This window comes from Podarcis melisellensis (assembly GCF_964234715.1).
Source record: "Podarcis melisellensis genome assembly, chromosome: 13".
Lineage (NCBI taxonomy): Eukaryota > Metazoa > Chordata > Lepidosauria > Squamata > Lacertidae > Podarcis > Podarcis melisellensis.
The window spans coordinates 12,384,196-12,402,510 of record NC_138545.1 but is presented as its reverse complement, the minus strand read 5'-3'; positions in this window follow the sequence as shown (position 1 = coordinate 12,402,510).

The window sequence follows — 18,315 nt, the reverse complement described above, 5'->3', positions numbered from 1 at the left end:
TTGTCCCCTCTAAGTCATAGAGCAGAGCATCTGAAACCAATAGAGTGAAGTCTACTCTGGTGATGACTAATGTTGGCTATTAACCTATTCCATCCACCCTGAAGCTATATCACTGTTATTATTACAATTGCTGCTAGAGGCAGGAGTACTAGTGCTACCGAGAAGTGGTGGTAGTAGTAGTAGATTTAGCTAGCATCTTGCAATCATAGATCAATTTACCCCATTGATTCCCTTGAAACCCTGCAGTCCATAGTTACATTCCATGGTAGTTTTCTTGCTCAGTGCAGGTATGAGGTTTCCTATAATAAATGATATATACTGAGTTCTAACTATCATACCAAAACATGCCAAACACATACACACACACAGCCTTGAATTAGTAATATTTATTTATATATTGAATTGAAATGCAGCAAGTAGCATATTCTAAAGGTGATGCAGCCTGCAATTCTTCATTCTAGGATCTTGACGCAAAACTACCAGCACATCTTGGCCTTGTTATTTGCTATAAACGAGATAAATGAAAATCCCTTGATTTTACCAAATGTCACATTAGGCTTGAACATCTTTAATAGCCATTTCAGTCCAAGCTGGACCTATCTTGCCTCACTGGAGCTGCTCTCCGCACAAGACAGGTCAGTCCCAAACTATAAATGTGATGGCCAGGACAATACAATAGCAGTCATTGGTGGACCTGAGGCTGAGATAGGTTTCCACATGGCGACCATCCTGAGCAACTACAAGATCTCCCAGGTAAGATGTGTGCATGAAATGTGGGAGCTGAACAAGCCATTGACTCTCCTCTTTCCTTTTAGTTATGGCTCTGTAACACTGAACTGGTTAGCTTTGCTGGTTAGAGTGTGATGTTACATGTTCAATCTCATTAGGAGCCAACTGAATCTTAGGGGAAGGATGCCAGCTTAGTATCTGTTTTCAAGCAGAAGGTTTCAGCCATATCCAGGTAGGGATGGAAAAGGACTTATGCCTGAAACCCTGGAGAGTTGCTGTCAGTCAGTGTAGACAATACTGTGTTACATTATTGGGCACTGAGTTGTAAATTAATTCCAAGCAAGCAGCTCTGGTTTTATCTATACTGTCATTTGACGTGGATAGTAAGCTTTCTGTACCTTCATTAATTCCCTGTTGTCCATATAACATTCTCCTCCAAATCACTGCCTTCCCACAGTTTCCCTTCCCTACATTCATATTTTCTCATGCCATCTCCTTTTGGAGTACCCCTTGTGTGAGAAAATATGGACTAAAAGAGGGGAATGTGTTGCAACGAGAAAGTCATATGGACAGCAGAGGTTTATTGGAGGTACAGGAAGTTTGCTATCCACAATAAATGACAGTATGGATGAGCCCTCAGTGGTGTTAGGAAATTATTTTCACTTTGTGTCTGTGCAAAGCTGGCTGAAGAAGTTCCATGATATATAGGATTCAATCCCCTTGGGTCTGTACCATCTCATCAAGCAGACCCTGAATGCAAGTATTCTCAGAATCTCCTACTGTAAACTTGTAAGAACCACACGGAGATTTTATGAAAGGCAGTACAGAAATGTTTTAAGATAAATAAAATAGTCAATCAACACCTGGTGAGCACTGATTTGGGGATGACTGTTCTATGGAGTAAAGGACATATTTGCCAAAACTGTAGTTTTGGGATCTCATCACAATAAGAGAGATGAAGAAATGTTTGAATTCTCCTTATTACATAAGTTGTTATTAGCCCAAAGAAAATATAGCCACGTTCCTTGCTGTGGCCATCAAAACAAGGGAACAATTACTGAAGGCAATATGAGTGCTGAATCAAAATAGTATGCACTTCTTAACTATGGTTGTTCATGCATTTTCTTATAATCCCATTTTAAAAGGCACAATTTGTGTGCTTGTACCTTATATTTTTTCCCTCTGCTGTGTTCATTGAAATGTGGATTGGAGCTTTGTTGGCGTGTGGGGACAAACATTGCATTACTGTTTGGCAATTTTATTGGTTAATATGCATTCACAGATAAACTTCAGTATGGAAATAAGCTTGTCATCTTTCCCACCCTCTGTTATTTTCTATAGTTCACATACGGTTCTGCTCCTGCGTTAAATGACCAGAATCAAGGAGCTTTCTTTCACTGGATGTTTCCAGATGGGTCCTATCAATATCGGGGCATTCTTCAGTTACTGCAGCATTTCCAATGGACATGGGTTGGAGTGCTTTTTCAGGATGATGACAATGGAAATAAGTTTGTACAAAATGTGCTTCCCGTGTTTTCTCAGAGTGGTATATGCTTTGACTTTATAGAAAGATTCCCAGCAATACCTTTTTACTGTGATTTTTATCAATTGGTAGATGAAACAGTTGGAACACTTAAGGTCATCATGGGAGCAACAGCCAATGTATTAGTCTTACACAGTGAAATCCAGGGCATGATGACTTTGAGGATGTTGCTCCAGTTTTCAGAATATGAAGGGCTGCCAACAAAGACCAAAGTTTGGATCATGACAGCCCCAATGGATTTCACATCAGTCAACATACAAAGACTGTGGAATATAGACTTCCTCCATGGTGCTATGTCCTTTGCAGTTCACTCAAATGAGGTGTTGGGCTTCCAGAAATTTATTCAAAACCAGAGCCCTACCTCAAGAAAACAAGATGGATTTATCCAAATATTCTGGGAGCAGACATTTAGCTGTTTGTTCCCCTACTCGAAGACAGATAAGCAGTTTGAGAAAAATTGTACTGGGGAGGAGCAGCTGGAAACTCTTCCTGCATCTGTTTTTGAAATAGGCATGACTGTCCACAGCTATGGTATCTACAATGCTGCCTATGCTCTGGCTCATGCTTTTCATGCCATGCAGTTATCCGAATTTAAACACAGAAGACAAAGAAAGCAAAAGCTTCTGAATCAACAGCTGTGGCAGGTAACATCATGGACAGATGAATGCAAAAGAGCTCATAATGTTTGTGGGTTCATGGACAGTCAAAGCCAAAGTAGTGCCCTGAAGGTGTGGTTGAACTCTAGCTTCCATCAGCAGTGGCGTAGCGTGGGGGTGCAGGGGGGGCCAGCTGCACAGGGCGCAACATCTGGGGGGCGCGCTCGCCGCCTCTGGAGTCGCCGAAGAGCCTCGGGCGCAGGCTGTAGCAGAGCCCCATGTCTCACGGAACATACGGGCTGAAGGCCCGTACGGGCTGAAGGCGTCCAGCAGGCAGCGGCTCTCAGCGCTCGCCGCGGTCCCCACGCGTCAGGGCCACAGAGGGCGCGCCAGGCAGCCCCTCCTCACAGCCCCGCCACCGCCGCTGCTGCAGCTGCTGGGCCATGTTGCATTTTCCTCGCCTCTCTGCCCTCCTCCTCCTCCGGTGTTGTTTGGGCGGCAGCGCCAGCGGCAACTCGCCTCAGATCACCTGACACGGACCCGCCGCCACCGCCGTGGCTACCTTACCGTAAATACCCCAGCCCAGGCAGCAGCAAGAAGAAGCTGGCAGCGGCGGCAGGTTAGGGGTTAGGGGCACAAATTACTTGCCTTGCCCCAGGTTAGGGGGCGCAAATTACTTGCCTTGCCCCGGGTTAGGGAGTGCAAATTACTTGCCTTGCCCCGGGTGCTGACAACCCACGCTACGCCGCTGTCCATCAGCCCCAGCCGGCATGTCCAATAGCCAAGGATGGTTTGTTAGAGTCCAACACCATTTGGAAGGGCACAACATTGGCTACCTTTGTCTTGTAATGTTGTCTACCAAAATGTACTTTTGTCATGAGATCCCTTTCTCATCAGTTTATTGGCTTTCCTCTTCACAGTAAGACGACAGTGATGATCATGGTTGTTTTGGTTATCATCCCTAATCAGTATATGTCAATATTATAAAACTCACTATTTTGGGATGATTTGTGCTATGTTGATTGTTCTGTCCGGGCAATCATTTTGGCTTGTCAAATGAGACTATCATCCATCTCCTCTCCCCTTGCACTGCTCTGAGGGTTCTCCTGCCCTCTAGAGCTAATTTGGGGACATGGAGGAGGAAAGCCCTGTTACGCAAGCAAAAGTCCTTGTGTCAGCTTCTGATGATGGAACTCATTAGTTGAATCCCATTATGTGATTAGTTAATGAATATGTATTGCATGAAGGGAATCACACTGTTCTTACAACTCACTAAGAGTGGTCTCAATGGTAGAGCAACTGCTGGTGAAGAGTTAAAGTTCAATGCTCAGCATCTCAGCATCTCCAGGTAGGGTTGTGAGACAACCAGATCTGAAACTTTGGAAAGCCATTGCCAGTCAGTGTAAAAAATGCTGAACTATGCTCTGACACAGGCAGCTTCCTGTGTTCTTATATGCTCAGCTCCTGAGCCTCCAATCATTTCTATATTGCCTCTTTTTGATGAGAGAAATAATTCTATGCATCTTTGCGTGGACAGGCGGAGTCCCCAGATCCCGAGTGGTCCCCCCCCCCATATGTGGAATAACGACTCTAGACAACGTGCTATGGGATTAAATTGGCCACAACTTTATTAAATTTCAAATGTGGGTAGACCTCTGGCTCAGGCATTGGGCGTTCTCCCTCCCCAGCCAGGGACCTAGGGAGCTACAGGGTTATCCAGTGTGTGTGTGGGGGATGGGCTGGCTCTAGAGAAGATATGTTCAAGCAGAGATAGCCGCCCCCGTTACGCCGCCGCCGCAGGGGAGAGCAATGACAACCTTTCAGCGTACGGTCAAAGCCTCCCTTCAGAAACCCCTTTAATGGGGAACCCTGGTATCGCCGCCGCAAAGAGGAAGATGGACTAAAGGATTCCGCCCAAGGCCTGATACCGCCAAAATTGTGACGTTTTGCTACGGGAAAGGCGAAACCTGCCAATGCAGGGAAATTCCTTTCCGGCCCTTTAACAGCGACCTTATCGTAGCAGCGCCCGCATACCTGTGGAGAAAGGTTAACCTGCAAAAGAAGACATTAACTGAGGGTGGGTAGGGTGGGGGAAGCTCTGGAGCCAAGTGAGGATTACCAGGTAAGATCCACCCTCTATTGTGTGGGCAGGTAATCCCTCCCCCTACCTGGCCTGGTTTCCCTGGCAACGCTTTCCCCAGGTGGGATTGGACAACTCACTGGGGTAGGCGGGGACCTCCAGGTATCCCACCTGAGGGAAGGCAAAGCCTATGCTGATGGGGCCACTCCAGATCCAGGGCTGCACGCGTCCATGCAAAGGGCGTCCCCCGTTTTTAAGCGGGGAGCAGTCATTACTATGACTCTGGATTTACTGATTTTTTTAAAAAAAGAATTCTCTCTGTGTGTTTAAGTATAGAAGCCAGCTTTTTTAGGATAGCTGTGCCATGTTTTATCCTCTGAAGCCATTTTTTTATGCTATGGTAGCCCTTTAATTCAAATATGGAACCCCACTACTTCAAAGATCAAATTGTTCTTCTAGTGTGCTAAAGAGTGTGCAGGTGTGTATGCTATGCCATTGTTGTATATTGGAACTGAGTATGTAACTATTACTACTACTAGTAGCCTATATATAAGTTTTAAAAAGATCAGAAATAAATGTATTCTCTCTAATTTTGTGTCCTGCTCCCATGGCAGCCATTTTGTGACTGGCACTCATAGTACATCCTCAAAATTAGAAATGTGTGCTAGTCCAAAAAAGGTTGGTTGAGAAAAGTTGCTGAATTGAGTTAAGCACCATTTTAAAAAACCTAATATATTGCATAAGCAAACCTAAAAGTGTAAGCCTGAGCATTTTCTTGTAATGGCAATGGTTTATACACACACAGAGGCTTCTCCTTTCAAGAAACCCATTTGGTAATCTGCCTTTTCTACTTCTGTTCTTTAAGAAGTGAGCTTAGCTGGAAAAGCTATTTCCCCTCATTCATTCTGCTATGCTAAGGGTAGCCAATATCAAGCCCTGCAGATACTGTTGAACTTCAACTTCCGTCGGCCCCTCTCAGTATGATGGTGTTCATGAATAATGGGAGTAGTAGTCATCAATATCTGGAAAGCACCTTGGCTGCCTCTATTATACCATTGGAATATATTCAGTCATTTATTTTCAGTAACAATAGTAGCTGAAAAGGAGCTGTTGCTAACTTCAACTCTTCCATATATTATTCAAAAAAATATGTGTTGGAAGGTTTCTGGCAATATACACACATACTGTAGATTCATTTTAAAAAGTGTTAGCTACTATCTAAATTGGAACTTATGGAAACTTTCCTTAAGTATTTCCAGAATTACATTTTCAAAATATTGTTATATCACCAGTGCCAGGGACAGAAGTGGCTTGTCAGGTGGGGTGGAGCTGCTACTCTAGATTCCCAGCAAATAGGTCACTGCTGCTTACCATGTGAGAGGGTGAGGAGGTTGGTGTGGTTCAAACACATCAGCAGGAACAGTTTGTACCATAATGACCTCTCTTCTGCCTTCTCTCCTCACTTCCTGCTGAGCAAGTGTCTTCACCTGCCAGGAAGCAGGTAGAAGCTCTGTCCCAGCTGATGAGTCAATTCCAGGTTAAGTAGATTTGAACAGAACTGAAGTTTATCCACTACCAATTGGTAGGCTATCAGGTGATCATAGGTACTTATTTGACATGTTATCTAAGGACCAGATAGGACTAATATATGTGGTGCAATAGCACAACCGTATAGTGAAATGTATTTTATGTATTTATTTATTTTTTATCATAGAACGCCATGAAATTGAGAACTGTGTAATACTCTTTTTCTTTTTTAGCTCCACCGCTTTCTGAAAGGTGTCTCATTTAACAACAGTGCAGGGGAAACGGTGTCCTTCAACCAAAAAGGGGAATTAGTAGCGGGATTTGATGTTATAAACTGGATCACTTTCATAAATGAGTCTTTCCTTAGAGTGAAAGTGGGTAGAATAGACCCGAAGGCTCCCCCTGCCAAAGTCCTCTTTCTTCAAGATGATGACATTGTATGGCCCAGTAGCTTTAATCAGGTAATGACTGTGTATATTTCAACTTGAAAATATGTTTTCAGTAATAGAGCTCAACAGCCTATTGCCTGCTAAATGCTTTCAAGCATTATACCATTACAGGAATTAGGAACCTATAAACCTCCAACTTCCTGGGGCTGTTGCTAGCTGAAATTCAGAAATATCTGGACACTGATAGGTTCCCAATCCACAGCACCCACCTATTTTTAATCAATCAATCAATTAAATTTGTGAACTTCATCCAAAGATCATTGGGAGGTTCACAACATGAAAAATACAAAACGAAAAGTCAAAATACATAATAAAACAAAGCACAAGCAAAATAAGCCATTAACCCCACTAACCACTAACATTTAAAAGTCCATTGAATGATAATCAGCCAAAGGCCTGGTTAAAGAGGAATGTTCTCAACTGGTGTCTAAAGATATGTAATGAAGGCACCAGGCGAGCATCCCTGGTGAGAGCATTCCACAAATAGGGATCCACTGTAGAAAAGCCCTGTTCCTCTCTTGCTATTCTCTGGACCTCTTGTGGAAGAGACACACAAATAAGGGCCTTAGGTGATGATTGCAGGGTCCAGGTTGGTTTGTATAGGGAGACGTATTGTAGTCCTAAGATGTTTAAGACTTTTTAGGTCAAAACCAGCATGTATGGGGCCTGGAAACTAATTGGCAGTCAATACAGTCAGGTCAGGATCAGTGTAATATGGTCAAAGCACTTTGCTTGTCAAGGTCCCCTGCCACCACAGGAGAATAAAGACACAAGGACACATAATTTTAGGTTAAATGCTAATGGGCAAAATTTAGGCCACAACTTTATTGGTTACAGAATGTGACCGGTATTGGCTTAGGCATTGGCATCAACAGACTATATCTGACTCCTGTCCGCCTTGCAGGAAGTCTGGTAAGGGCAAAACACCAATAGGGGGAGCTCCACCGATGCAGATCGACTCGAGCTCCCCTGGGTTCCTGCTGGGGTTGTGGCATGGCCTTAGCCCCTCCCCGGGCTTGACGAGATCCACACTCCCAGATTCCTTTAACGGAATACCCTTAAACAACCCCGATTGAAATGGATGTAGAAAATTAGTTTCCTCTTAGTGCTTGATTTTGGTCTGCAGACACCTGCTCAAAAACCCTGCCCAAAAACTGACCTGTAGCTACCATATTGGCCCGAATATAAGCCGCCCTCTTTTTTCTTCCAAATTCCAATTGTGAAATGTTAAAGTGTAGCTTATATTCGCAACCTTACGCCACTTGCCACTGGCAAAGTGGTGCTGCTCCCCCCAGAAAACAGCCCTGGAGCATGGGACAACAGCACCCATCCCGTCCAGGGCTCCCAAGCCTCCCCCAAGCCACCAAATTTTAAAGGTGCGACTTATTGGTGGGTGCTGCTTATATTTGGGCCAATACGGTACTTATATTTTCTGAATCCAAAGATGATTTCGATCATTTCTTGAGGAGTGGTTTAGATATTGCAATGCAAACCCCATAGAAGTATTGGATTATAAATTACTCTCTCCTCTTTTATGGACAGACACGGCCGCTTTCTTTGTGTAATGACAATTGTCGTTCCGGTTACAGAAGAAAAAAGAAGGAAGGGAAACCATTTTGCTGCTATGATTGTATTCCATGCGCTGAAGGGAAGATCTCAAACAAAAAGGGTAAGATTAGTCGTGTATAAAGCTTTTGAACTTTGTTGGCAGTGATCCTACATGTGCGTATTGCACATCATGCTGTACTGCAACTTTCCCCAAGCTGGTGTCCTCAATATATTTTGTACTGCAACTTCCTTCAGTCACCTCTCAGTCTCCCAGCTCTCACCCAGGACTCCTCCCATTGAACCTGGCTTTCACTCAGGGCCCAAACAAATTCAGATATAATCCCCAGAGTTCACTGTGACAGGCAACAGGGTTGATGGAGCTCCCTCAGAATGCCCACATCTGAATCCACATCTGAATCCCATTCAGCTTCTCTGCACATGCCCTCTTTCAAAGTACAGCAAGTTTAGACTGGTAGGGTTCCCAGGGGGTCGAACAGATGGCAAACAGGACACGCCTCAACTCATATTGCCCTCTTAATTTCCTGTTCTTTGTCAGGCTAGATGCACAGCTACCTACAAACCCATACCTAATCAACAATATGGGGAACAGGAACTGCACATTCCAACCAGATGGCCCATGTTAGAATTCCATTAGTGATAGTGAGCGGAAAACATATTTCTTCAGTTATGGGATTCTGTTTCCTATAGTCACTGTGTTCTAAAATGTCAGTTTTCCCCTGGGCCATCAATATGGCTTCTTTGAAATACAACTCAATGTGAATGACTCAATAACATATTTCAGATTTTAACCAGGGGAACAATAATGCAGGGCTTTCAAATAATAATAATAATAATAATAATAATAATAATAATTTATTATTTATACCCCACCCATCTGGCTGAGTTTCCCCAGCCACTCTGGGCGGCTCCCAATCAGTGTTAAAAACAGTACAGCATTACATATTAAAAACTTCCCTGAACAGGGCTGCCTTAAGATGTTTTCTGAATGTCAGGTAATTCTTTATCTCTTTGACATCTGATGGGAGGGTGTTCCACAGGGCGGGCGCCACTACCGAGAAGGCCCTCTGTCTGGTTCCCTGTAGCCCACTTCTCGCAATGACGGAACCGCCAGAAGGCCCTCGGCGCTGGATCTCAGTGTCCGGGCTGAACGATGGGGGTGGAGACGCTCCTTCAGGTATACAGGACCGAGGCCGTTTAGGGCTTTAAAGGTCAGCACCAACACTTTGAATCGTGCTCGGAAACGTACTGGGAGCCAGTGCAGATCTCTCAGAACCGGTGTTATGTGGTCCCGGCGGCCACTCCCAGTCACCAGTCTAGCTGCCGCATTCTGGATTAATTGCAGTTTCCGGGTCACCTTCAAAGGTAGCCCCACGTAGAGCGTGTTGCAGTAGTCCAAGCGTGAGATAACTAGAGCATGCACCACTCTGGCGAGACAGTCTGCGGGGAGGTAGGGTCTTAGCCTGCGTACCAGGTGGAGCTGGTAGACAGCTGCCCTGGACACAGAGTTAACCTGCGCCTCCATGGACAGCTGTGAGTCCAAAATGACTCCCAGGCTGCGCACCTGGTCCTTCAGGGGCACAGTTACCCCATTCAGGACCAGGGAATCCTCCACACCTGCCCGCCTCCTGTCCCCCAAAAACAGTACTTCTGTCTTGTCAGGATTCAACCTCAATCTGTTAGCCGTGACTTATATCGTGCTAGCCGTAATCAAGAACCCTTGATTATGCTTGTTTAAGAATTGTACAATATACAAGGCTGTAGAGAAATGTTTTTTCAGATATGGATGACTGCATACTGTGCCATGGTGGACAATACCCAAATAATGACCGGGATTTATGCCTTCCAAAAGATATAAGCTTCTTGTCTTACGAAGAACCATTAGGGATGAGCACCTCCATTTTTGCTCTTATCTTTTCTTCCATCACAGTCTCGGTGCTTGGAATTTTCATAAAGCACAAAGACACTCCTATAGTCAAAGCCAACAACATAGACCTCACCTACACCCTCCTCATCTCTCTCCTGTTCTCCTTCCTTTGTGTATTCCTATTCATTGGCCAACCAGAGAAGCTGACATGTCTTCTTCGACAACCTGCATTTGGCATAATCTTCTCCATGGCTGTTTCTTGTATTTTGGCCAAAACTATCACTGTGGTGCTGGCTTTCATGGCCACAAAGCCGGGATCCAGTATGAGGAAATGGGTGGGGAAAGGATTGGCCATCTCCATTGTTCTGTGCTGCTTCATGATTCAAGCCACTATCTGCACTGTGTGGTTGGCAACTTCTCCTCCATTTCCAGATTCAGACATGCACTCAATGGCTAAAGAAATTATACTGGAATGTAATGAAGGCTCAGCCACCATGTTTTACTATGTTCTTGGTTTTATGGGTTTACTTGCCTTCGTCAGCTTCACAGTGGCTTTCCTAGCCAAGAAGTTACCCGACAGTTTTAATGAAGCCAAATTTATCACCTTCAGCATGTTGGTCTTCTGCAGTGTTTGGTTGTCCTTTGTTCCAACTTACTTGAGCACAAAAGGAAAATACATGGTGGCGGTGGAGATCTTCTCCATATTGGCCTCTAGTGCCGGATTACTAGGTTGCATCTTTTCCCCCAAATGCTACATCATAATTTTGAGGCCTGATCTGAACAGCAAGGCACAGCTCATTAGAATAAAGCATTAAGGAACATAAAAGTCCGTGATCCTCATCTAGATAAAGTTATCTGTGACTATGTTGTTCCCCATATTGTTGGCGAGGGGGGGGGTCCCCTAACCCCTATGAATAATGGGGCATTTGGTAATGGTTATATTAGTTACATTTCTTGGTAGAGAATTGGCATGATGCAGCCACACCTCCTCTTAATCTGGCATTTCAAGATTGCAAAACTCTGCCCATCCTTTTCCCCCTAGCTGTGGAAATAGAGCTGTTGTTGTTGTCATTCCTAAATTTGCCACTGGAATGTTCACACATTCTGAAGCATCATAGTGGTTAATGCAGAATTAGCCAAGCCAAAGTCTCAGTGATTTTTTCATCCAAGGTGAAGCAGAACAGAGGGTCTCCCACTCCTTTAGCCTTAACAGTCTCAATGGCTGTTAAGTTTAACAGCTGAAGTGTTTATGGCACTGACAGGGCCCCTCTGTACACTGTTCATGAGAGCAAAATGGTGCACATAGTAAATTTTAGGCACTTTATGTATTGAATTTAAACACACCCACCCCTTTAGATGTTAATCTACTGTGTACTACTTTACCCATTTCAAATACAGACTGTATTTGAAGGCTGTTCTGCTTATTTGCCTGAGTCTACCAGTGCCACTGATGTCACCGATCTGATGCATGAAGTCACAGGTGAGGTCACCAACACATTAGTAGCAGGAGATATTATCATGAGTTTGGGTGATTGACTTCAGCTAGTTAAGCATGTTGCAGATGTAAATAAATAAATATTATGGCTCATAGTTCAACCCATTCATTGTCTCATGTATTCATTTTGCTGGTGTGTGTGTGTGTGTGTGTGTGAGAGAGAGAGAGAGAGAGAGAGAGAGAGCGCACACAATAAACACCAGGAGAAAACTAGACTCTACAGAGATAGAGTGGGAGATCCCATTGTAAATGTTGGCAGTTCATTATTAAGCATAACTTGTTCCATGGTTTTAAGTGAATTGAGGCATGCCTGACTTGTGCCTAACAGAAGCTTGCTTTACGGTGTGGTTTTATATTCTCAAATGCCATGAAACGGTGCCCTGATGCTAGGAGAGAACCCAACTTAACACAGCAGAGTTACATTCATGTCTTCTCGCCAAAATAAAACCTATGGAACAAGGTTTCTGTGGCCATTTCCCAAAGCAAACCTATCCATTCCATTACCCAGCTGATTTGCACATCTCAAATCTTTATTACTTAGGCTTGAAATCATACAGTAATACAAGTAAATTGGTGCACCACTCAAATATAACTTACAACAACAATAACTATAAATCAACACTAACAACAGAGTCAATTGTCTTCTGTATTGCAAATATTATTTGGGTATTAATCTCTGCCAGTAACCGGAAAAAAACATAAATTCAAGATATGCTTTGTATGTTTTTTAGGAGGGGGTTTGGCCTCCTTAGGCCAAATGTTTAAATGTTTAGGCCAAATGCATACTTTTACAAACCCTGGGGTGGCCTTGAGCATGATACCTCTCTCTTGTTTATCAGGGGCCCTGTTTTCATTACAGTCCTATTGGCTGTCACAACTGAGTTTTGATAGCAGAAGTTCATAACTTATGCAAGACTTCATGCCACTTTTGAAAAGGCAGACCTTGCAAACTACTCCCTCTTTACTGTTAGTATTCATTTTTGAATACATTACTTCAAGTTTGTTATTCCTTACTACGGGTCATTACAAACCAGCTGGGTCCCACTGAGCATGTCCAAAGGAGACTCCACTCCAGTTGTGTTAAATAATTTTTCTTCTGCAATATCTCACAGAATCAAACTGAGCTGGTCCCACTGAATAGGACTGGGGGAGACTTCTCCCAAGTTGTGATAAACATGTTTTCTGGTGCTTTGTCACACAGATCCAGTAATGCTACATAGGCGATTGTCTCCCTTGTAATTATCAATGAGCCATGATTACATCTAGTTATTCTGCTAGTCCCCAGAGAATTCAATGACCATTCCCACAATTGTGAACTGAGACTAAGAATGCTGTTAAAATCCCATCTGTCACACAGAGCTGTCAATAGAGATGGTTGCATGTCTGTTTTCTGATACCTTCCATTGTGTGTGTTGTTGTTGTTTTTGGCTTCAACTGCATGCAAACTCAAGTCAAGTTGTGCAAGTCAAAGACACTCAGATGGCAATATACATAGAAGCCAATGAGCTGATATTTAAAAGGCAGAGTTTTCATGCAAGATGGTGATATTTGTGATACTGGTGTTAGTGTTGCTAACCCAAATGATGTCTATTTCTCCAATGGTTAAACCCACCATCACTCACCCTATTCTTACTCATCACAAGTGCTATCATGTAGGAGATTTCATCATTGCTGGCATTATTTCTCAGATATACATATTGCCTAATCCAATCAAATTTGAAGAACATCCTTCTCACGAAGCATTTGACAATATCATGTAAGGAACCATATTATTGTTGTGTTGTTTTCGTTCTGTTCTGTTGTTTTGTAAAATGTACATTCTCAGGCAAGCCAATGCAATCAACTTTATTTTCAGTGCATTACAAATGGTTTATTGTCTCTACATCATTGTATAGATTTGTATCATACTACCCTACCCTGTTTCTATGTAGACGGTGATTTTCAGCAGTGCAAATTCAGGGAGAGAGTCCATCTCCTAATCCTCTTCCTGTATAATATATTTAAGGATTTTTTCAAGAGCAGCCTTCCCTATCCTTCTACTCCACCTAACTAGCCTTTTGGCCTATAACTTCCATCATTATACACCATCACAGCCAATGGCGGGAGCTATGGATGTTCTAGTTCAAAGCATCTGTTTCACGCAGGGTTGGGAATTCTGCTATAGAGTGGCAACTTTCTTCATTGTACTGAATAGGAATAATAATAGACCAGGTAAACTACCAAAAGGTCAAACAAGGTGAGAAACCATTACTAACTGCATGAATAGCTCTCAGGCTGTTTAGCTCTCAGGCTGTAATCCAAATCACACTACAATGGGAGGAAGGCCTGCTGATTTCAGTGAGATTTACTTTCAAGAAAACTATACTTTTTTGCATTGGAATATTTATAAGAAATCTTACAACTAATATTGAGTGGGTACAACATGTTCATGGTGAGGTCCGGCACCTCTTTACCTAGAATAATAGTTTTCACTTAATGTAAGTTGATACCAGATTGGCAGTGGAGTCTAAAACTCCTGGCAGAAGCAGAATATTATTAGTAAATCCATTTCTTCCTGCAGCCTCTTCCTAATGCCACTTCTCAACCTGCTTTGGATCTTAACCTAATCCTTTAGGGTGACATACTTGGGGGATGGGAGTGGTTAGGATCCAAGCTTTTATTTCCCATCAAGCTATGTGCTGAAAAGTTTTCCCCCACTTCCTATAATATGTCCAAATGATCTATCTTAGAGCAAAGTATTTAGTGTATAGATAGGACTGAAATGTAGCAAATACCAAATTTTGAAGAAGATAAACTATGGTGTGGGACACAGGTGGCGCTGTGGGTTAAAGCCTCAGCGCCTAGGACTTGCCGATCGAAAGGTCGGCGGTTCGAATCCCTGCGGCGGGCTGCGCTCCCGCTGCTCGGTCCCAGCGCCTGCCAACCTAGCAGTTCGAAAGCACCTCCTGGTGCAAGTAGATAAATAGGGACCGCTTACCAGCGGGAAGGTAAACGGCGTTTCCGTGTGCAGTTCTGGCTCGCCAGAGCAGTGATGCCACGCTGGCCACGTGACCCGGAAGTGTCTTCGGACAGCGCTGGCCCCTGGCCTCTTAAGTGAGATGGGCGCACAACCCCAGAGTCTGGCAAGACTGGCCCGTACGGGCAGGGGTACCTTTACCTTTACCTTTAAACTATGGTGCATCATTTATTTCTCATTGTAGGGTACTAACTCAGAGCTACCAGCAAATCCTGGCCTTGCAATTTGCTGTGAAAGAGATAAATGAAAACCCCCAGATATTACCCAATGTCACCATGGGTTTCCACATCTACAACAGCAATTTCCATGCAAGATGGACCTACCTTGCCTCAATGGAACTTCTGTCTACACCAGGCGGGTTTATCCCAAACTACAAGTGTGACATTCAGAATAGTCCAGTTGCGGTCATTGGGGGACCCAATTCTGATATATGTCTCTACATTGCAACCATCCTGTGCATTTATAAGATTCTCCAGGTATAATGTACCTTAGAGTTATATATATGAATGTTATATATAGTTTTGCCAAGAGTCTTGGAGATGGTGATTGAAATAAAAAGCTGTACTTTATACATGAATCTCATTGGCTCCTAATGTACATTGAATGCTGGATTGGACAGTTTTGCAATTTAGGAATTGCAGCAACACATTTTAATTTGTAGCTATCCTTATTGTCTCTCTAACTTTCACTGTTATTTTCTTTAGCTTACGTATGGCTCTGCTCCAGTGATAAATGATGAAACCCATGGAGTTTCTTTGCACCAGATGTTCCCAAATAGTGACAAACAGTATATGGGGATTGTCCAGCTACTGCTGCATTTTCAGTGGACATGGATTGGGGTGCTTTTCATAAATGATGACAATGGAGAGAGATTGAAAGCAAGCATGCTTCACACTTTCTCCCAGAAAGGCATCTGCTTTGATTTTGTCGAAAGATTTCCACGAGCAGTATTTTCTACTGGAATTCATGATTTGGTGCTGGAGGGGATTCACACAATCAATGTTATTATGAAAAGCACTGCCAATGCAGTGGTTGTAAATGGTGAAATCCACACCATTCTTGTTTTAAGAACACTGTTGCATCTTCAAGAATTTGAGGAAATACCCATAAAAACAAAGATCTGGGTTATGACTGCCGAGATGGATTTTACAGCACTTAGTGCTCAGAAAAGTTGGGACATCCACTTTATCCATGGCAGCATATCCTTGGCAATTCACTCGAAGGATCTTCCAGGATTCCACACATTTCTTCAAACGAGAAACCCTACCACAGCAAAAAATGACGATTTTATTAGGGTCTTCTGGGAAAATGCTTTTAGCTGTACTTTCCATAGTTCCACCTTAGAAGAGGATGCTGGTGAAATCTGCACCGGGGAAGAAAAACTGGAGACACTTCCTCAGTCAGTTTTTGAAATGAGAATGACTGGTCAGAGCTATAGTATCTACAATGCTGTACATGCAGTGGCAGAAGGTTTACATGCTATGTATTCATTTAAATTCAAAAATATAGCAAAAGTCAGTGAAAGAACATGGGACCTTATTAATCAACAGCCATGGCAGGTATTCCGCAAGCAGAAAAGCTCATTATATCTATGGGTGCAACAGCAGTCCCTGTAATACGTAGATTTTCTCTTCACCGTAGTGGAGTTTTAGGTATCCAAGCAGTAGGTTAATCATAGCTGACATTTAACAGCAAGTTTCAGTTCAGCGTATCACTTACAATCTATACATAGATTTTATTACTAGAGATGGTTATGTTGGCCATGACTGATAACTAGAGAAAAGTAATAGTGGTATTACCTTTATACAGTGGTACCTCGGGTTACATACGCTTCAGGTTACAGACACTTCAGGTTACATACGCCGCTAACCCAAAAATAGTACCTTGGGTTAAGAACTTTGCTTCAGGATGAGAACAGAAATCGTGCTCCAGCAGCACGGCAGCAGCGGGAGGCCCCATTAGCTAAAGTGGTGCTTCAGGAACAGTTTCAGAACAGTTTCAGTTTAAGAACAGTTTCAGGTTAAGAACGGACCTCCGGAACAAATTAAGTACTTAACCCGATTTACCACTGTATTCATCTGTAAGGATGTTTCAGCTAAAATGGCCTCTTAAAATTTTCCATCCTACTCTATTCTCCTCCAAGGCACGTTTCTCCAGGAGAGGAAGAAATTCTCCAACAGTTGGTGATGATGGACTTCACCATTAGCAGTGGCAGTAACATAGCTTCCTTACTTCTCTCTCTCATCAATTCCTAATGAGTTTGGGATAATTCATACATCCGTACTCATAAACACCAATGGTTCTTGATTATATTACTTACAGGGGGATTTTTTTTTACATATTTAACATACTTTTTCAAAGTGGTTGGACACACACACACACACACACACACACACACACACACTTTCCCCTGAGAGAGATGACATGCGATCAAGATGCATCAGTGCCAGGGTGACTTGCTTTGGTGTCAAGAAGTGTGGCAGCAGAAGCTCCACAAGCTATCTGGCCATGGGGCTGTGGCTATGACAACCAAGACAACATAGAGACAGCCTTCACACCCCGTCATTTAGGAACATGCAAGTGAATGAGAATCCAGAAATGTGTAGGATCTGGAGTGCACCTCTGATACAAAGTAATCTGTTTTGGGGTTTTTTGTAAGCCACCTTAAGGGTTTCTTTTAAATTCAAGTGGTATATCAATTTTATGAAAATAACAATAAATGAGATACAAAGTACAGTGGTACCTCGGGTTAATTACTTAATTCGTTCTGGAGGTCCGTTCTTAACCTGAAACTGTTCTTAACCTGAAGCACCACTTTAGCTAATGGGGCTTCCCACTGCCGGACCACGATTTCTGTTCTCATCCTGAAGCAAAGATCTTAACCCGAGGTACAATTTCTAGGTTAGCGGAGTCTGTAACCTGAAGCGTCTGTAACCTGAAGCATATGTAACCCGAGGTACCACTGTATACACTGATCCCTCCAGATCAGATCAGGTCAGTCCTTATAAGAATCAGAACTTTGGTAGTTCTCCTTTCTGTAGTAAAGGAGCATTATCCTCATGCATCTGTTACTTATGATAGATACTTTTGATCTACTTCTCTCTCTCTCTCTCTCTCTCTCTCTCTCTCTCTCTCTCTCTCTCTCTCTCTCTTCTAATTTAGCTTCACCATTATCTAAAAAGTTTATCATTTAACAACAGTGCTGGGGAAAAGGTTTCCTTTGACCAAAAGGGGAATTTAATTGCTGGAATTGATATTATCAACTGGATCACATTCCCAAACCACTCCTTTCTTAGAGTCAAGGTTGGACAGATAGCATCACAGGCTTCCCTGGACAAAGTATTCATTTGTGAAGATGATATCCAATGGCCCAATAGATTTAACCAGGTACATTTGGTGATAAACAAATAGCTTCCCCAATGTTCAAAAAGATATTTTTTGAAAAAA